Source organism: Chlorocebus sabaeus, chromosome 22 (genome assembly GCF_047675955.1).
Source record: "Chlorocebus sabaeus isolate Y175 chromosome 22, mChlSab1.0.hap1, whole genome shotgun sequence".
Taxonomy (NCBI): Eukaryota; Metazoa; Chordata; class Mammalia; order Primates; family Cercopithecidae; genus Chlorocebus; species Chlorocebus sabaeus.
The window spans coordinates 47,653,059-47,674,584 of record NC_132925.1 but is presented as its reverse complement, the minus strand read 5'-3'; the positions used below and the strand labels follow the sequence as shown (position 1 = coordinate 47,674,584).

At 45.4% G+C, this 21,526-nt stretch overlaps 1 protein-coding gene across 3 annotated transcripts in view; it reads right to left on the bottom strand.

The window, feature by feature from the left end:
* The window catches only part of EEFSEC (eukaryotic elongation factor, selenocysteine-tRNA specific), a 254,499-nt gene that overhangs the window by 168,344 nt on the left and 64,629 nt on the right, over positions 1 to 21,526 (bottom strand). The window lies entirely within an intron of this gene.

The window sequence follows — 21,526 nt, the reverse complement described above, 5'->3', positions numbered from 1 at the left end:
ACCCTCCAGTGGGGACCAGGAGGCCAAAGGAGGCCCCAGTCACAGGAGAAGGCTCCAGGGACCCTGGTCCTTGTTATCACCAGATAACCATTTTCATTAACAGTTTCAGACAGAGGGGAGTTTTGTAAAGCTATTCATCCTCTCTGTGCTCCATCTCCACATCTGTAAAACATAAATAATAACTGCATTTCTGTTTTCTACTGACAGTGGTGTCTACCACCCTAGTTGGAAACTCAGGTTCCTATAGAGGAGACAGCCCAGAGGGAGGGCATGTTTTGATCTGAGGCATGTGATCAAGGAATTCGTGGAGAGGGATGCTGCCTGTGGGTAGGAGGAATGGGGCAGCAGCTTGGAAGCCCACCTCAAGTTCTGAGGCAGGTGGGGGCAGAGGGTAAGCATCTTGCCCTGACAGCTGCACAGCCTCTGGCAAGTATACCTCTTGACCTCCTGGAGCCTGGGATTCCTCCTTTGAAGATGCTGATGTCAGAGACAACACTGTAAGGTGGAGGAGGGCACCTCGCCCAGCACCTGCCACATGCCCCGGACTCACTAAATGTAAGCTGCTGTGAGTATCACGATGCCCAGCACAGCAAGAGCTCAAGAACTGGCCTCCTACTTCCTTTAGGACTCACATATACCCAAAGGCCTTGTGCCCTCCAGAGGAGGAAGAGGAAGAGTATTAACGGCAGCATGGAGCGAATACAAACAGTGCCTCCACCAATTCCTGTGGACCCAGCAGCTGGCGCCTCATGGAGTTTCTTGGTAAGTGCCAGCCAACAGCCTGGAGCACTGTGTCCACAACTAGGCAGGACATCCTTATTGTTTGAACTGCCCTGCAAAGGTGGGCTCCTCCACAAACATCCTGGCCAAATCCCACCAGACTTGCAGGGAGACCCCTGAGCAGGAGAAACTGACCCAGCAGAACTAGACATTGCTGTCCTGGTCCCATGAAGCATTAACAGTCAAACCCCGGCTTCTTGGTCCCCAGGTAAAGGATACGCCCTAACAAGTGGACCAGAAGAAGTTTAAGGAACTCCAAGTACCGGAAGTAACAAGTGGGAATAGAGTTGACCCAGCATCCAGCAGGGACGCTGCAGTGTGCTGCCTGACTGACAAGAAACCCAAAAGCAGCAGCCACAATACAAATAACAGCCATTACACACTTTGGGAGGCCGAGGTGGGCAGATTGCCTGAGCTCAGGCGTTTGAGAACAGCATGGGCTAGCATAGTGAAACCCTGTCTCTACTAAAATACAAAAAATTAGCAGGGTGTGGTGGTACACACGGAGGCTGAGACACGAGAATTATTTGAACCCAGGAGGTGGAGGTTGCAGTGAGCCGAGACTATGCCACTGTACTCTAGCCTGCACAACAGAGCAAGCTCAAAAAAAACCCCAAAAAACCCCGAATAACAGCCACTGTGGATTGACAGCTGAATTGGAGCCAAGGACTTCACATCACTGGCTGCAAACTGACAACTTAAAGATGCCTGAGGATCTGGAATGGGCATTGTCTAGCCTGTGCAGTGCCTGTTAGAATATGCATGCACTGCCAACATTTACAACTTGAGAAATTTCACATGAAAATCTCCATGAATTAGCAAATGTAGTTAGACCGGGGCTTTGTCTGATGTGGCTGAGGAGCAGCTGTCTCCTGGAGAACAGTCATGCATTCCCAACTTTACCCTGGTTCCTGCAATTCCCTGTTGCCTCACACCCCAGCATTTATACTACCAGCGTGGCTCCCAACAGGCACTTGAGCTTGTGACTTCTGCATTAGTTCTAATCCTCGCCACTATCCCTAGAAGGGGAGACCTCCCATTTCCATAAAGAGAAATCTGAGGTCTAATTGCCCAACAGTTAACAGCAGAGGCAGCGCTAGAACCAAGGGCTGTTTGACTTCAAAATTTCTGCTTTTTCTATTACCGGCTGCCTCTTGGCCAGAATCATGCATTCCTGAGTGCTCTGGGAACCCTAAGGCATCCCAAAGAGCAGGTGGGCAAGGCCCTGAGGATAGAGAGGAAGGAGAACAAAGTACACAACCTGAGGCATAGTCGTGCAGGCGGGAACCAAAGGAGACATTCATCACCACCTGAAGAAGGGCCAGGGTGAACAATGAGAGCATGTCAGCAGTGGAGGAACAGGAGGAACAACAAAGAGAGTCCATGTAAGACATCAAGGCAAAAAATAAACAGCCCTGGACAAGACAGCAGACAAATAGAGGTGCTGGACCCCTGCCAAAAGGAAAGAAAGCCAAAAAAACAAGAAATGTTAGAGATGCATGGCAAAACACCCACAGAGCTGGGAGAGGGGAGCAGGGCAGGATGCGAGTCCATTTGCTGGCTGCACAATCTTGAGTGAGGAGCTTTCCCTCTCTGAGCCCCAAGGTGCACATCTGGAAACAGGGACAATCACATAATTGTGATAAAGGGACAATAGGTAGTCATCTAGATAAAAATAAAATTGGATGTCTACCATACACATGACACCAGAATAAATTCCAAATGGATCAAAGTTTCAAACGTAAGAACAGAAAACCAAGAAAGTACTGAAAGAAAGGGTGAGAAAAAATTTTTTTATAATCTTAAAAGTAAAAAGATACCTAGGTAAGAAACAAAACCCATAGAATAAACAGAGAAGAAAGAAAAAAAGGAAACACTGACAAATTCAACAACATAATAACCAAATATCTCTATATAGGAAAATATGATAAAGTCCAGTGACAAGGGAGAGAAGCTTGAAATGCATACTACACACAAAGGACTGTTTGCCTTAATATTCAAATTGGAAATACTGAAATTGATTTTTTAAAGAGAGCAACAGTCCAATCAAAAATGTAAATGGTATCAACAGCTAGTTCACATGCAGCACTTTTACTGAGCACTCCCTCATGCCAGACGTAGAGTTGGTGGCTGGCACATTTGAAAGGCCAGACAGACAACAGTCCCTACCCCTTGCAATTGGGAACTCACAGTCCAGTAGGGTAAAACAAAAGCAAACATTAAAACACAGTAAGTGAATTTCACAGTAGGGTCAGAGAGGCTATGCATCCTGGGGAGAAAGAGTAGAAGTAGGCTCTATCTGGGAAGCAGGTGGCCTGCAATTTTAAATCAGGTTTTCAGGAGAGTCCTCACTGAGAAGGAGCTATCTGGGCACAGACTCAGAGGAGAAGGAGTTGGTAGGCAACAGAGGGAGGAGCCAGTGCAAAGCCTCCACATGGTTTGAGGAAGAGGAAGGAGATGAAGTCAGGGCAATAAGCAGGGGCATAAACAAATAAAAATAGCTCAAACATGGTAAGACAACCCACCTCACCAGTAACAAAAAAAATGCAAATTAAAACCACTGTACACTAAAATTCTGTTTTTCACCTACTGGACTGACCAAATAATACTGATGATAATACAAAGAGCTAACATGTGTTGAGTGTTCAGCCTGCCTAGACCTGGCATTCTGGGAGCCTGCTGACACTCTGCGTCACTGCTGCCCCCCCACCCACCCCGACCATTCACAGATGAGGAAATTAAGTCACAGGTTGCAGAACTAGAAAGACAGGGAGCTAGAATTCAAAATCAGGCTATGTGGCTCCAGAACCCAAGTTTTACCTAGGAGGCCAAGTCACCTTAAACATTTGGTAACACTCTTGGCCAGGCACAGTGGCTCATGCCTATAATCCCAGCAATTCAGGAGGCCAAGGCAGGTGGATCATTTGAAGTTGGGAGTTTGAGGCCAGCCTAGCCCATGTGGTGAAACCCCATCTCTACAAAAAATACAAAAATTAGCCAGATTCGGTGTTGCGTGCCTGGTGTTGCTGCATAATCCCAGCTACTCAGGAGGTTGAGACAGGAGAAACACTTGAACCCAGGAGGCGGAGGTTGCAGTGAGGCGAGATTGTGCCACTGAACTCCAGCCTGGGTGACAGAGTGAGACTCCATCTCAAAACAAACAAACGAACGAAAGAACGAACAAACAAACAACACTTTGCCCCTCCACGCAGGGGAGACAGATAATCCTGCCTGTTACTGGGGTGGGGTTGGCGGTGGGAGCAGCACATGCTGGCAAATGGCCGTCAGACACTTCTGGGGACTAGCAGTGACCCACGTGCACACGGGGCACATATGTGGACACTCACTGCCACGTATCTAGAAGAGCAAAAACTCAGAACCAGCCTGAGTGTCTGTTGGAAGGATAGTTAACTAAACTATGATATATACCTAAAACAGAATGTGACACAGCTATTTAAAAACACCAAGGTAACTATTCACCGAACAGAGCTCTAGCGGAGCTGGTGTGTTCACTGTGTGCACAGTATATTGCCACTTCTAGAGAATCCATGGAAGAAAGAACATGCTTAAAAATCATGAAGTGTCTTTGGAATCTTTAGAAGAAACTGGTTATAGCAGTTTGCTTCCAGGAAGTAAACTAGGTAAGCAGGAGAATAAGAGGAAGATTTACTTTTTACTGTGTACATTTTTGTACCTTTAAGATTCTGAACTACGTACATACATTACTGACTCAACAGCAATTTATTTTTAAAAGTAAAGCTTCAGGCTGGGCGTGGTGGCTCAGGCCTATAATCCCAGCACTTTGGGAGGCTGAGATGGGGGGACTGCTTGAGCCCAGGAGTTCGAGACCAGCCTGGGCAACAAGAAGAGACCCCACCTCTACAAAAAAAAAAAAAAAAAAAGAATTAGCTGGGTGTGGTGGTGCGCACCTGTGGTCCCAGACATATGGGAGGCTGAAGCAGGAGAATCACTTAAACTCAGGAGGCAGAGGTTGCAGCGAGCCAAGATCACACCACTGCACTCCAACCTGGGCAACAGAATGAGACCCTGTCTCAAAAAAATAAAATAAAATAAAATAAAATAGTAAGTAAAAGTAAAGCTTCGTATCACTGGAAAACCAGCATAATTTACCATAAGTGAAAGGTTTAAAAAAAGAAGTACAATAAAAATAAAACACTTATTAAGTTCTAGCCAGACATGGTTACAGTAATAGGCACTGAGTTTGCAATGTTAAGAGAAGTATAAGAGCTCCCAGCACCAATCTGAGACCTCCTTAAAGTCATCAGAAGGACTTAAAGAATCTTGAAGTGGGAATAACTTTCTCACTGGGATCGACGTTCCTTAACACCATATCTGTGCACACATGAAGTCATCTCAGACACAACTCTAGGTATGTACCTGTCCTATCAGGAAACTTGTTAAGAGGCCAGCTTTGATCTACAAGTTAGACGATCCACCTAAGGCAGGGTGGGAGGGTAGAAGAGAGAAGACACCCAGTTATGTCTGCTTAGTGGTCATAAAGATTTTCTGTTAATGAGGTTTCAGCCTTCTGCAAGACCAGTGAAGAAACCATGGCAATGTCCTCGCACCACAGTCAGCCATGTCAGCCTTGCTAGAGAGCAACCCCTAAGTCTCTGGCTGGACCAAAACCATGCTGTTGTATGCAAGCATGGTCACAAAGACAACTCAAGGTTGATGGGCATACGGGAGTCCTCTGTACTATTCTTAGAGCCTTTCTCTAAGTTTGAAATGACTTTGAAATAAAAAGCTTAAAAATGAAAAAAATAGGCTGGGAGCAGTAGCTCACGCCTGTAATCCCAACTCTTTGGGAGGCTGAGGTAGGAGGATCACTGGAGGTCAGGAGTTCAACACCAGCCTGGCCAACATGATGAAATGCCATCTCTACTAAAAATACAAAAATTAGCCAGGTGTGGTGGTGCGTGCCTGTAATCCCAGCTACTCAGGAGGCTGAGGCAAGAGAATTGCTCGAATCCAGGAGGCAGAGGTTGCAGTGAGCCGAGATCATGCCACTGCACTCCAGCCTGGGCAACAGAGCAAGACTCAACCTCAAATAAATAAATTAAATAAATAAATAAATAAAAAGATGACTACAGGTCAGGGAGTTGGGGACAGGAAGAAAGAGAATGAACACATATTGCATGCCTAAGAATGCACCAGGCACATTATTTCAATTAATCTTAACAGCCCAGGAAGGAAACATTTATTATTATTCACAGGTGCAGAAGCTAAGACCTGAAGAGATTTGAAGGATCTGATGTGACTTGCCCTCAGTCACACAGCTAACAAACTGGAGGACTAGATTAGAACCCAAACTTCTAACTCAAGAGGAGAACTTGTACCATGATACAAAGCAATATCACCTGTCCGCCAGAGTCTAACAGCCTGCATGCCCACCATGAGGCTGAGGAAAGAGGAAGTTAAGGAGATGCTCAAGGTCAGAGGTAGGGACCTATCTAATGAAGGGTGTTCCCTATCTAATGAAAATACAAAATAAAGTGATCTTCAACAGAAGCACGAAGGAGCTCAGGTAGATCTATAAGAGAACTTCCTGAGAGCAAGGGCTGGTAAAGATGTGGATGGATAACTGGAGATATGATTAAAGAGCTCTGTGGCTAAAAGTTTTCAAGACGGCTGATCCACATCAGGGAAGAAGTATGAATTAAGCCAGGGTTCTCCATCCATGAGCCATCTTCATGATTTCTGCCAGGCCCATGGATACTACCTCTACTATTATTTACTCACATGTATGTTTAAATCACATCATTTTAAAAAATTCCAATGCACTTATATTAAAAACAACTTTACATGACCTAAGTACAACACTATTAAACTTGCATTAAGGAGAAATTAACTGTAAAGATAAATGAAACGTTATTAGATGTTAACTGGATAACACGGCCTGCTGAAGCACTGAGCCTGGAACTCACTCTCTGCTGAAAAGGGGTCAGCAAGAGGTAGGGAAAGGCATGCTGGCACTAAATTCAGGGACTGGAAGAGAACTGGAAAATGCATGACCTTCAGTCCTGCTAAGCCAGAGCATTAATGATGTGCCAGGCATCAGCTCATAGCATCCCCTTATCGTCAGCCAGGAGCGGCCCACCCCTAGGGAGGCAGTGAAGTAGACACCGATCACCGGGAGGACAAGAGGCAGAGTCAGCATCATACAGGGAGACACACAAAGAGCAGAGGTTTCCAAGCTCCTGTCAGGGCCAAGGAGTCCACGGGGTGATGGCTGCTTATGCCGCCTTTCCAGATGCAAGCAGACATGAGGGCTCTGTAGGGCCACAGGGCTCCCAACCTAACCAGGGAGTTTTGCCTTTTTGCTTCTTTAAGCTACTGTGTCTATCTGGGGTAATCTTTTTAGCTGACTTTGCACAACAGTACAACTCCTCTTCAAGAGCAGTGAAAAAGAGCAGAAAATGGAATTTGAAATGTAGAAATAAAATAATTGTGAGCCATAAGCTATAATTTGATTTCATGCTTTACAAGGAAATGAAAGAAGGCTTCCTTAAAATGTACAGTTTCTGCTCTCTCCCGCCTCAATCCCCTTCCCCCCTTTTTAACCATTTTAGGATTTCCTCTAGCACCGAAGAGAAAATAGGATTGTGGAAAATGTTCAGTTCTCAAGTGTCACTACCACTCAGGGCAAGCTCGATTTTAATGTGAACTTCCCATTCCGGGTAAGAGGAAATTCTTCAATTAATAAACCGGGTGTGCGGAGGCCAGTCTTTAAGGTTTAATCAATTTCATCTGTACTTAGGATAAAAAGACCGACTATTCTACTTTTTCCCCCTCGTTTTCCTTCTTTAAAAAAATAATAAAATGAATGTTTTATTTTAAATTCTTTGAGGTTCGTATCTCCTGTTTCAGGAAATATTGTCTATTTCATGCAGTGAGTATGAAAACTTCCCTCTACCCCCTGCCCAACTTTTTTACTTTTCCTCCAAATCTTTATTCAAAAATAACTAAATTATCCTTTGCCCTTATATACTATAACAGCTTGGGAGATGATATGAGTTATACAGGATTTTGGCAGACACCTTGAGGGGCGCTTGGGGGTGGGGGTGGGAACAGACAGACGAATCACCAAATATGGATACAAGAACTTCTGGACAAAACAGTAAGAGGTAGACACAGGAATGTGAATTACGAAGAAAACCCTGAGCACACTTCACCATCAGCGACGCCTGAAATCCAAACAGAAACCTCGCCCACGGAAGAGCCCCTGCCCTGTGTGTCCTCATGTCTCTCCCAGTTCTCTTAGCTGGGGAGCGGGGGGAGATGCAAAAGGATGGCTTGGAATCTCAGAATTAAACCCAGGAGCTTTCCCAGCAGTGCTGAATAAACACTCAGACTTGCCAACCAACCAGGAACAAGAGGCCCTAACAGGGCACCGAGAACCCCTGACTCTTTCGTTACGTGACATGGACACTGAGTCTACCTCGGATCCTGGGGCAGGGTTGGGAATCAGGCCCCACAGCAAAGGGCTCAGGGCACAATCCCTGGAGAGGGCCAGCTTGAGTTGGAGCCCCTGCTCCACTTACCAGCGGTATGGTCTTTCACAAAATGCCTGGGCTCTCCAGGCCTGTTTCTTCACCTATCATATGGAGATGAAACCATTACTAACCTTTTAGAAAGGTATATGATGTGCCTCGCAGACTGCTTAGAACGAAGAAGGTACCTGATCCATGAGACGGGAGAGCCAGAGTTACAAAGATCTGTGCAATTCAGTGTCATCTCAATTCTTCCCACAAGGTGCCTTAGGGAAAAGGCTATTTTTTTAAAGTCAATAAGTTTCACAAAAATTCTGGAACTCTGGGGCCCTGTCAATGTGATTTCCATTGTGAAACTGAGTGGAGGGCCTCATCATTCATAACAATGGCTACCAATTATCAAGGTCTCAACTGGGCGGGCCACAGTGCCAAGCAACAGCCCATCCAGGTATGAGAAATCTGAGGCTTGGAAAGTTAGACACAGAGCCTAGTCCACAATGAGGGCTCACTAAAATGAGGGGAAGGAAGCGAGGGAACACAGGAGAGAGGGGATGGAGGGGATGAAAGGGAGGAGAGGAGTTGGGGGACAGTGCAGTCCTATAACTAGAACATGGTGGAGCCAGGAGCCAACGCTAGCTCTGCCTGATCTGAAGCAACGTAAATTAGTTCCACTGGCCACCTCCCTGAAGGTCAACAAAGAGGATTTCTCTTGAAGACAGCACCTAGTGATCTCCAAGGGAAACTGAAGGAAACTTCCTGGAGTCCTCCATCTCTAGATTTCAGGGCATGCCTATTGATGCACGGGCCACCTTGAGAGTGAGGGCAAGGTGTGTGGGGAGACAGACAGACTTTGCAGGGAACATTCTGGATTCTACTTCAGCTTCCCCAATCTGCTTGCTAAGTGAGACCTGTCTAAATGCCCTTACCTATTTAAGCCTTAGTCTCTCCTACCTGTAAAATGGGGATCATATACTATAAACAGAGCAGTGTGAGGCTCATGGATACTTGCTAACCAACCTCACTTGGGTCTGGGAGACAGCAGGTGCTTCATCATGAAAATGATCATTATGAGCGCTCTTGAGCCTGAGTTCCCATTCTCCCTAACAAATGCTATCATCTCACAAAGGCCTGTCCTAAAGTAAAGGAAGTGGAGAGCAGTTGACCCAAATATAAAAGCCTCCAGTGGCCAAGTACAGTGGCTCACACCTGTAATCTCAGCAATTTGGGAGGCTGAGGAGGGAGGATGGCTTGAGGCCAAGAGTTTGAGACCTGTCTGAGCAACATAGTGAGACCTCCATCTTTATAAAAAAATTTAAAAAACAAAAATTAGCCACGTGCAGTGGCACATGCCTGTAGTCCTGGCTACTCTGAAAGTTGAAGGAGAGATGGCTTCAGCCCAGGAGCTCAAGGTTGTAGTGAGTTATGATCGTGCCACTGTATTCCAGCCTGGGCCACAGAGCACGATCTTATCTTGAAAGAAAAGAAAGAAAAGGAAGGAAGGAAGGAAGGGAGGGAGGGAGGGAAAGAAAGAAAGAATGAATGAAAAAACAAAACAACGAAAGAATGAAAGAAAGCGAGCGAGAAAGAAAAGAAAGGAAAGGAAAATAAAAGAAAGAGAAAGAAAAGAAAAGAGAAAAGAAAGAGAAGGAAAAGGAAAGGAAAGGAAAGGAAAAGGAAAGGGAAAGGGAAAAGGAAAGGGAAAGGGAAAGGAAAGGAAAGGAAACCCTCCAGGGCTGGTGGGCACCTCACACGAGCAACATGGGCTAGGCATAAGTCAAGGTGTGAGACCAAAGGGAACAGAAACTCCTGCACCCCATTTGGAGGGGACCGTTTCTCCTCAGCTTCAGTACACTATGGCCAGACAGGAATGTAGGCCTCAAGTTGCCAGATCCTCCGATTTTTTAAGAGATGCCAAAAATCTGGAATATTATATGAAATTCGCCAATGTTTAAATGTTGACAACCAATTGAAAAAAATGTTTAAACAGCATGGCCCAAACAAAACATGTTCATGGGCCAAGACTGGCCTGTAACTCCCTAGTGTGAGAACTCTGGAGTTTTCGTTAGAAAGGAAAGTTCGAAGAAACAGAATAAATATCCAGCCTCTTTGGCCTGTAACTATTGGAGTCAGAAAAGCACTCAGGAATCAGTCCGCTGCACCTGGGGTAGGGCAGATTTGACAGTCCAATCCTTCTTTCTCCCATGAGACATGTTTTGCCCTTGGTGGGCCTAGGGAAGGTAGATGCCAGGAGGGTCATCCTGGAGGAAAGGACAGTGGGCTCTCTGGGGTCCAAATGAGACCAGATGAATCCCACTCACCCCTTGCCCCTCCAGCAGGGCCACGAGGGGAGAGCACTTCGTTCTCTGGCCTTGGCTTCTTCCAAAGCTGATGAAAAGGCCATGCGGAGTCTGCCAAACACTCGCTCCCTAACACTCTGGACCGAGGCCCCACAGCTAGTATCACAGCCACACTATACATATGCTGTGTAAAAACAGGGCCCACTTCGTAGACTGTTAGGACTGAAGGAGTTAACGCATGTGAAAGTTCCAAACAGTCTCTGACATTATTTTCTCTCTAGTGGGGATTTTCCCTAGAATTTCACACATAGGTTTTCATACTGAGTCTCAATATAGCCCCAGGAGGTAGAAAGCCCAGGAATAACCTAAGACAATTATTTCCCTGGCTGATGAAGCAGGAAAACCTCAGAGATACCAGGCTGGAATTTCCTCTGGGACAGAAGTTATTCTTATCAAGCCCCTTCCACAAGAAATGAGCACTGTCTTTATAGGTGACATTTAATGTAGTGTTTACTATAACTAGGTTCTGATCTAAGTGCACTGCATACATCAGCTCACTGAACTCAGTCCTTGGATATAGGTACTATTACCAACACCCTCATTTTGCAGATGATCACATCAAGGCACAGAGAGTTTGCACTGCCTGCTTGCCCAAGGTAAAACTGTCAGGTAAGTGCAGGGACAGGATCAAACCCCACTCAGGCCGGGGACCTGGTATCTAATAGTGCTATGTTGCCCTTTGTGCAGAAGAGAGTGAGGGTCACAGGAGGTCAAGGCCAGAGATTGACTCCCCAACCCTGACCCTCCTTCCTGGGCAAGGAACAAGAAGGGCAGTGTGGTTGGGCCCCTACCTGCACCACCTGACAGCCTCACGCCCACCACCCCCATCTCCTCACACTCCATGCTTCAGCTCCTCACTCAGCCATGCTCTCTATCACCCCAGGACTGTGACCCATGCACATGAGACTGGAGCATTCTGTCCACTTTGTCCTTTCTCTGGCAACCCAGCCTTCAAGTTTTGGCTAGATGTCACCTCCCAGGTATTTTCCAGGCTCCCCCTCATCTGGAGGTGACAGCCCCTCCTCAGAGTCCCACAATCCCACGCTGCCCCAGGATAGTGCTGTTTGTGACTCCCAGGTTCCTCTGCAGCCTCACCCACTGGGACAGGGACCTGGGCAGCCTTATCCCACAGAATCCCTTGCACACGGCAGCAAAGAATAGGTGTTCAACAAATATGTATGAAGTAAATGAAAAGCACCGAAAGGTCAGAGACGACCGGATCTGTTCAATTACTTAGAACACCCCCTCCAGCAACAATTAATCAACTCTTCTCTAGTCCTCAGTGGTGGCATCCTAGTAACACTTAAAAAGGTTATGTATGCTTGTTTAGAAACAGAAAAAAGGGGAGAAAAGCTGAACAACTGAAGTGGCCGTGCCAAGACAAAATCAAATACTATAAAGATCCGGTGGCCCAGGGCCAATACAGAGAGGACTCGGGCTGCAAGGACTGCGTCCACTTGGAGAAGACCCCAGTAATCTGAATGAGGGGAGGACGGGCCCTCACATATCCGCTTTACAGATTAAGAAAGTGAGACTCAGGTCAAGGAACTCTCATCCAAGGCCCTACTGGCAGCAAAGGCAAGAACTGGGACTGAACTCGGGCTCAATCCACCCACGGACCCAGACTCCTCCTCCCCTATCATGGAAGCAGGGTCTGTCCTCACAACGCCCCTGAGGCAATGCCGCTCTCACCAACTTTCACTGTGGGTTCCAAAAAACAACAGTTGTCTTAGACACAAACATACCCTTGTAGAAATGGGTCCCCAAGCCCCAGAGAGCCCCTCCTCTGAAGCAGAGAAACCAAGGCAGGACATTCTTGACTAACCCTAAGTTGAAGGTGCTGGAAGGGCTTGGGCCAATGCTCAGGGCCCTGACTCAAACCCATCAGGAGCTTCACCCCATGAAGCGTCCTGAGGGCACTGGGTCACTGAGCCTGCGAGAGTGGACCTAAGAAACTGTTTACTGGGGAGCAGGAGACCAAAAAAAGAAGAACGGAGTAGGGGATAGGGGGAGGAGTCTGCCATAAAAAGTAAGTAAAATCAGCAGAATTCCTTCATGTAAAGGGTGGAATTAGCATATGGGCTCAGCTGCCAAGTGAGGCCATTGAAGCAAGCAATGTAAATGAGTTCAAGATACAATTAGACATTTTTCTGGATGGAGACAGAGGTACTGAAGAAGGCATGGCAGGTCACATTTCAGAAGGAGCAGCAGGAACACACTGCACTGTGAAGCAGCCTGCAGAGCCCACCATGTCCTGCAAGCCCCAAGCAAGCAACCAGAGGGACAGGATGCAATGGCCCAAGAGGGGCCGGGGCAGCGGGGCCCCCCAGTGGAGGCAACAGGCAGGCCAGGCTAGCAGGCTCTCCTTCCCCACTATTAATTTCTCAAGATGCCTCATACTGTACCTGCAAACCAGCTACCCTCTGTGCACCACACAACCCTCTGTGTACCACCATATCTGGGCACAGAAATAAAAGTTTGCTTCTGTTCCATTCTGTATGGCTGTCCCTAGGCTGAGTTCTGAACTTCAGAAATTAATCCAACCCAGTCTCTGCCCTCGAGGATCTTCAGAGTCTTCTGGGGGAGACACACACACACATACAGACAACATCAACACAGCGAAGTATATAAAAGTTAAATGAGAAGTTTCTGCTAAGATAGCATAGAAGAGGGGAATTTAGCAATTGGAGGGAGGGAGCAGGCCGGAAAGCTAAGGAAAGAGGCTGTTGAGGGCACAGGACACAGCAGGGGACTACGGAAGCCCCAGCTGCCAGTGCTGCACAGAGGATGCTGAGCATGCATTTCCCCGGGATCTTTGGGGAGACGGCCAGATCACCTCAAGCTTTGTTAGAAAAGGACGGAATGACCAGAGGAGCCAACCGCTGGCCCCTGGACCAGATATGACTCAATGGCAACAACTCAGTACAGCTGTTCCCAATCTTCTCAAGAGCACAGCACATGTGGCCCACCCAAGGAACAGAAAATGCTGGGTCCTTGTGAGGGACACAATTTATTAGGCCCTCTCTAACCCAATTGGTTCTGATGTCCTCCTTTATGTGGCTCACGGCATGGGCTGTCTAGCTTCGTCAAGCTCCTGGGCCTCTTCCTGAAACATTCGTTTCCTTTAAGGTGAAATAAATGTTTACTCCCAGTCACTCTAAAAGGATCACAAGCATTTCCTTTGTGTTCTCAGCACACTTGCTGGCAACGAGTGTTTCCACAGCCCCTGAGCTCCTGCCCCAATTCTTACTGGTGCTCTGTTCTCCGGCATATCCTGAGAGTCAATCTCTCGCGTCAATGAACTGAGTGTCTTCAACTGAAACTAGAAATAACTGGTAACACTCTGAGAAGACAATAAGGCACATCTGCCTCTGTGCCCAGTACCTTGGTCTGTAAAGCAGCATGAAACCAGACCACCTGAGGAGTGATAGGACACTGAGCAAGTGCTCAGCAGTGTCCTTCCCTTCTTCTCTCCAAAGCCAGCAGGTGCTCAGAGCTGGTGTCCTCTCAGCTCCAGTGCCCTGCCCCATAAAGCCTAGGTACCTAACCATGCAGACCAGAGGAGAGAGGAAGGGGATGCAGAAGAGGTCTTGGGGCCAGGGGACAGTGCAGTAGAGATGGAGAGGTGGCTGGTGCTCTGTCCTCCTCCCTGGCAGAGAAAGACAACATTAAGTTTGCATTTATAAACAGCTACTACATGCCAGGCACGGTGCTAGGGATGCTTACACCTGCATTCACGTCATCTTCACAACAACCCTGCAAAGTAAGCACTCTAATTCCATCTTCCAAAGGTGGAAACTCAGTCAAAGAGGTCAAGTCACAGGCTCAAAACACACAGTGAGTACATGGCAGAGCGAAGATCCCAAAGGCCATATAGTCTTCCATAACCTTCAGAACTCCCTGTAGCCAAGTAGCCTCATTGTAGGGGGCCTTGGCACTGCCTGTGTACCAGAAGCAGCTCCTTAAGAATAGACACAAAACCAAAAAAAGACACTGACGTAGGGCTGGGGCTGGACTTGCCTCACTGTGGCATCCAGCCCTGTCTTCCAGAAAAGAGCTCTTCTATACTGGTGGGAGGTTTCCTGGAGCAGTGCTCATCTTCCTGTCTACTTCAGCCCCTATATCTTGGGCGAAACTTTAGGTTGAGGTTAGATGCTTCATCCTACTTGGGGTAAGCATGCCTGGGCAGTCAGATGTAGTACATAAAATGTAAAGCTCACTAAGAGGGGTGGGGATTCAAATCCTAATACTAGGGTCTGACCTGAGGAAGCCAGTCTACCTCTCTGAGCCTAGGGCTCCTCATTGACATGAAGGACTTGGGGATGTATATGTTCTTATATCCTTTTGTGGAGGGAGGAGGTGGGGAACCATATTTGAAGAACATTTTTTCAAGAAAATCAGGAAAATTCTAAATATAGATAGGGTATTGGACACCAAAGAATAGTTATTATTAGCTGTGTTAATGACATTGATTTATGCAAGAAAAAGTCTGTATTTTTTAAAGATATATACATAAGTATTCAGGGGTAAAATGACTCAAGATCTCATAAATTTGTTTAAAAATACTTCAGCAAGGAAAGCAGGGGAGAGAGATGAAACAAGCACAGTGAAATCTTAGTAACTGTTCAGTCTACCTGATGGGTACATGAAGGTTTGTTCATGTACTGTTGTACATGAACTGTTCAGTCTGCCTGAAGGGTACATGAAGGTTTGTTCTCTTTGTCCTGTGTATGTTTGAAACCTTTCACTTTTCACATAAAACTTCTTGAAGGCAGATCTAACAGGAACATGATAAATGTAAGTGAGAACCTGGGGATGAGGACACATGCATGAAAAGACCCAAGGGTGACCACAGGAACCATTTAAATACAGAATTAAGTCTGAAGAACTGTGACGTTTATTCTTCCAATAAAATGATGTGCCTCTTATATACCAATTGCATTTACTATCATCCTTGAAAGAAGAAATACATACTATGAAAATTATTTCACTAATGCTGACTAAAAAAAATCCTGAAGCAGAACCTCCAAAAACAGGAGGAGAGGAGGTGTCACAGAGTGGTGCTTCATTTCTCAAGGTGATAGCTTGGGAAATCCAGGCTTAAGCAGGTTCATTGAAGATTTAAAAGTAACACTTTGTAGAACCATTTTTAGCTCTAAGGTAAAAACAAAAACTGTAGACCTACACAAATGAAAAGAGAATGCAAAACAGAAGATCACATAGAAAATAACAAAAAGAGCAAAAAAGGATAGAAAATGTTTTTTTTAAATGGAACATGATGACAAAAGACCAAATATATAACAATAAATGTAAAAGGGATAAGCCAACCTATTTAAGCAATGAGGTTTCCAAAATACAAAATATAATCCTGTTTTTATATCTTTGATGTCATTTCAAATGATTTCTTTTTTTGTTGTCTTCTTCGCTTTGTTTTCTGGTTTTCCTGCAATGCTCACACAACATGCATGCACATGTGCACATGCTCATGGACATCCTATGACTGCTTTCTATGCACCAGGTGCTGGTCCAACGCACTTTACAAAGATGATCATACAACATCCCTATGTTGTTATCACTAAATTTCCCATTTCATAGATGAGGATACTGAAGCCCAGCAGTGTCAAGGTTACTTAAACGTTCACTCTTTTGTAATTTTGTATATAAACTTAACAACACAATTGGAAATACGTATCACAAGTTGTATACCATAATTCAATAGTGACACAAACCACCTAAAGTCAATGGTCAGACCCCATAGCTTAAGGGTACAGTCCCCAACAAGACTGCTTTCACTTCAGATACCAGCCACCAGTTCAGGGGTCCCTAGGCCACCCACACTTCTGACCAGCTGGCTGCAAATACAAGGGGTTCCCATGACCTCCTCAGGTTAGATAATTAACTAGAACAACTCGCAGAACTCACAAAAGCACTATTCTTACGATTATAGTTTTATTATAAGGATAAGAATCAGGAGCAGCCAAATGAAGAGATGCATGGGGTGAAGCCTGGGAGGGCCCTAGATTCAGAGCTTTGGTGCCCTCTCCCTGTGCAGTCAGGGAACATCACCCTCTGGGCATATCAATGTGTTTACCAATCAGGAAGCTCCCTGAACCTCAGTGTCCAGAGGTTTTGCTGGGGTTTCATTACATGCGTATGATTGATTGAATTACTGGCCATGAGACTGAACTAAATTTCCAGCCCCCCAAAGGTCAAGAGGTCAGCCTGATATCATACGGCCCATAGGCCTAACCCTCTAATGACATGGTTGGTCTTTCAGGCATGACCAGTCCCTATCCTGAGTCATCTCCTTAGCATAAACTCAGGTGTGCCCCAAAGGTCCACTATGAGTAACAGAGACACTGTTATCACTCTGGAAATTCCAAGGGTTTTAGAAGCTCCAGGAACTTGGGACAAAGACCAGACAAATTCTTTATTGTATAATAATAGTAAAGCTAAAAAATGTTCATATATTCCTGTCCCTTCCTTCCCTTACAAAATATAAGGCCCCACCCATAAATCAAGCCATCTCATTTTTGGTAATCTGCTCTAAAGAATAATCTAAAGAATAATCTGAAATGCAAACAAATGTTCAACATGTTGTGGTTAAAGTAGGTAATATTGTACACAGTGCATACATTCATCAAGAGTAGACAGATAAAAGTATGGCAGAGCAGGACAATAAAATACTACAGAGCAATTAAACATATTTTCAGAGAAAATTTAATTATGATACAGAAGAAGGCTCACGTTTCAAAACTTTGTTTAAATAAGGATCTAAAATTTTATACCCAGTAGAATCCCTACTAGGAAAAAAATGCCAAAATAGTTAACTCAAGAAACAGGTTAACAAATTATTCTTATTTCTTTCCTATAATTTGCTTTATTTTCCAGATTTTCAACATACATGAGTACTTCTATAGTAAAAAACAAACAAACAAACAAACAAAAAAACTTTAAGCTGGGCACAGTGGCTCACATTTGTAATCCCAGCCCTTTGGGAAGCCGAGGCAGGCAGATCATTTAAGGTCAGGAGTTCGAGACTAGCCTAGCCAACATGGCAAAACCCCGTCTCTACTAATACACAAAAATTAGCTGGCTGTGGTAGTGTGCACCTGTAGTCCTAGCTACTAGGGAGGCTGGGGCATGAGAATTGCTTGAACCCAGGAGGGGCAGGTTGCAGTGAGCTGAGATCCAGCCTGGGTGACAGAGTGAGATTCTGTCTCCAAAAAAAAAAAAAAAAACAACTTTGAAGAAACACACAAAGAATAAAACTACCTACCCTAACTTCCATGAAGCATTAATAAGATAATTAATCTGAAAGCACATGGCAATGACTACATTTTTAATACTCAGAATTTCTTTTTGGTTTGTTTTCAAATTTACCTACTCTTTTTTCATAATGTCCTAATCTTGCTATAATTTCTATTCCGTTATTTGCATTTCAAATATTCTTATTTTAAATTCTCTTTCAGATTGTTTTATGGTTTCTAGTTTCTAGGACCTGAGTTTTCCCACTTGAGAATCTATAGATTCTCTTTCTCAAGGTGGTAATTTTCCCTGCATGCCTTGTAATTTTGTCTGTAAACTCACCTTCAGCAAAGGTTGTTTTCTATGGGGGCTCGCACATGTGTGCAACTGTAAAGGTGCCCCTATAGGGAGACCGGGGCTATGGCAGCCCAGGGTCATAAGGTGTCACCAGTTTCTATGTTAATTTCTTGGCTCAGGATTTCCATTAGCACCAGTGATGCAGATATGAGGCCTGCATCTGAATCCATGCAATCTCAGGAATTCTGTCCTCTCCTGGGTGAGGGAAACTTTCTCAGCTCACCTTGCAAGGCAAGCAATTTAATCTCCACCAGTTAGAGGCAACTTCTTGGTCTTTTTTCTTAATTTACCAGGTGAACCTCACATCTCCAATCTGGATACCCCTGTGAACTAACGGGCTTCCATTCATATTCTCTGCTGAGAATTTGACCTCCTTTTCTAGTCTAGCTCTTGAAGATACTCCTTTCTTGCTTCTCAACCTAGCTGCATATTTTTTCTTCTCTTACTGTTTCCTCACTTTATCTAGCATTTCAATGTGTTTGGGACACAAGGCTTCCAGCAGCAGCATGGCCCACCATGTTAACTGGAAGTCTGAAAGAACATGGTAAATTGCAAGGTGCAAGTGTGGCACACCTGTGATGTTTCTGAAGTTCTCCTGTGACGGACATGTACCATCATGTTATTTTCAGCACTCAAAACACTGATGGAAACCAAATGTACTGCGAGTAACTAGAATTCATTTTGGTGAACAGAGAAATATAAACAGAGTTCTGTTGTAGACTCTACATCAAAAGACTTGGACTTGAACCCTGGCACTGCCAGCTGTGCCATCTGGGGCTACTCATCTGTCCCACCGCCCAGCCACAGGAATAGCATGAGAACTGACAGCAATGCACATACAGCACTGCAGAAGAAACACAGGCTTGAAGCAGGGTCTGCTGCAGGATGCTCCGGGAGGTTGGCCCTTCCTCGCCTGATCTGACAGCACACATTCAAGGACAGGCTGGCATCATTCTGTACCCGTTCCCTCAGGCAGGCACATAGTCAGGGCCTTAGAACAGTGAGTTAGAAGCGGGGAGCAGAAGGGCATAGCATCTCTACGGGATTGGCACGGGGGGGTTCTTGCATGTGGAGTAATCTTGAGACTGCATGGCGGGTAACATCCATAGCCATACTTCACCAGGGAACGGGGGAAGCTGGCCAGCCACACCTCTGAGAGTATATTGTGTTGTCTCTTGTTTCCTGTGACTGTCTCTGTGAAGCCCCATCATTTGACAGTAAAGACACTTTATGGTCTCTACATCTGCTGGGGCTTTGGTGTCAGTGATGGCACTGTCCACAATGAACAGCCACATAAACACCATGACAGAGCACTCAAGAGTGAGAGTAATTGAGATTATTCCTGGTTCCACCTCTAGAGAAGCAACGCGTTCAATTCATTTAACTCCAAAGATATTTCCTGAAAAGAACTCAGGCACCTTTGCTTGGGAGCACAGACTCTGGAGCCAGAATGACTGGGTTCGAGTCTCTGCTCCACCACTTACAAAGCTAATGATTTTGTTAAGTTACTCACTCTCTCTATCCCTCAGTTCCCTCATCTCCAGGAGTTGTAATCCTACAACTAGGCCTAGATTTGTAGTCCTTTCCACATAGAGTTGTGGTCAGAATTATCTGTTACTGCATTAAAGTGCAGAGAACAGAGCTGCCACCACAAGTGCAAAGTAAGAGTTCACCATTTTTATTACTGCTACTCATTCTTTCTGCTCATACATGATATTTAGGAACAATACTGTATTCCTTGGACACAACTGTAAGTATAAAAGGGATAATTTTTTCACTAATGACTTCAGACAGTAGGGTAGCACTGGGTCCCAGGGACACACTAGAAGGGCACTCTTTCAAGATTCATTTAGCCAAGAGTTTTTTTTTCCCCCTAGTGTCTATTACATGCCAAGCATTATTCTAAGGGAATGCAGCCATTTAACAAAACAAATAAGGTCCCTGTCCTCACGGAGTTTACATTCTAGTGTGAGATACAGATAATGAATAAATATTTTCTTCATAGCTTTTACAGAGAGATAAAAGCTGCACAGAAAATAAAACAGGATTATGGGATAAAGTGGTGGGATGTGATGAGGGTATTATTCCAAAAAGGGTAGTCAAGAAGGTTCCCTTGGAAGAAAAAACAGATGAGGAAACAGCAAGAAGAAGGCCCAAGTGAGGAGCAGGTCTGAGGGAGAGAAGAAAGATCCAAGTGGCTGCAGACAGCAAGTCGAGTGGGAGTGACAGGAGTGGGCTGGCTCACCAGGAGCCTTGAAGGCTGCAGTATGGAGTCAGGATTGTATTTACTGATAACAGAAGGTCAAGGACAATTTTTCAAGTGGGGAAGTGATATAACCTGATGGATGTTTTAAAAGGTCACTCTGTGCTATATGTACAATGTATATCAAAGGCCAGAAAGGCAACAGGGAGGCCAGAGGGCAGTTGCTGCCATCACTCCAGTGGGAGAGGTGGCGGCTGGGGCCAGGATAGCACTGGGGAAATGGTACCACTGCACCAAAGCACACTGCCTGAATGAGTCCGCTCAGCCATAGAGGGAGGCAAAGGCTGAGCAGAGGCATCCAGCACAGAATGTCCACTCCTCTGCTCAGGCCTCAGCATAGCCTCCTCTCGTGGTATCTTCCAACGTCCATCTCCCCACTACACTGTGAGCTTTCCGACAGCAGGCGCTGGATATTATGTACAGAGCACAGTGCCGCCTATGTATTGAAAGTTCTGAGGGAATGCCTAACTGAAGGAGGACATAAGAAAGAGAAGAATTCTTATGTTCCTTAGCAGGAAGTCTACAGATAATGTCTAAAGTCGAACAAAAAGTAGCACAATAAACATTGTGTAAAGATTATATAAAAATAATAAGCTAAGAGCTGCAAATGGTTGCCTTTGGGGCAGGGGAGGCTCTGTTCTTATTCACTTGCTTGTCCAGCTTCTTTACTAGCCCGTCAGCTCCAGGAGGGCTGAGACCCTGCTCCTGACGCATGCAGTACACGTAAATGCCGAAACAATGAACGAGCAAACCAACGGCCAGTCCAGAATCACTCCTTCAAACCCCAAACCCAAGCCTCTGGAAACATACCAAAGGAATGCCTGAATGGACACATCTAAAGCAAGAATTAAACATAAATCAAGACAGTTGAGCAGCTTGAGTAGTCCACTCTAAGACATGGACACTGCACTTGGCCCAGAAAGCTAGCCACATCTGTTTGCTTAAAGCAACTGAAACAAAAATTGTTTTAAGTTACAGCTGGTGTCTGGCCACTCTATCAAGCACTT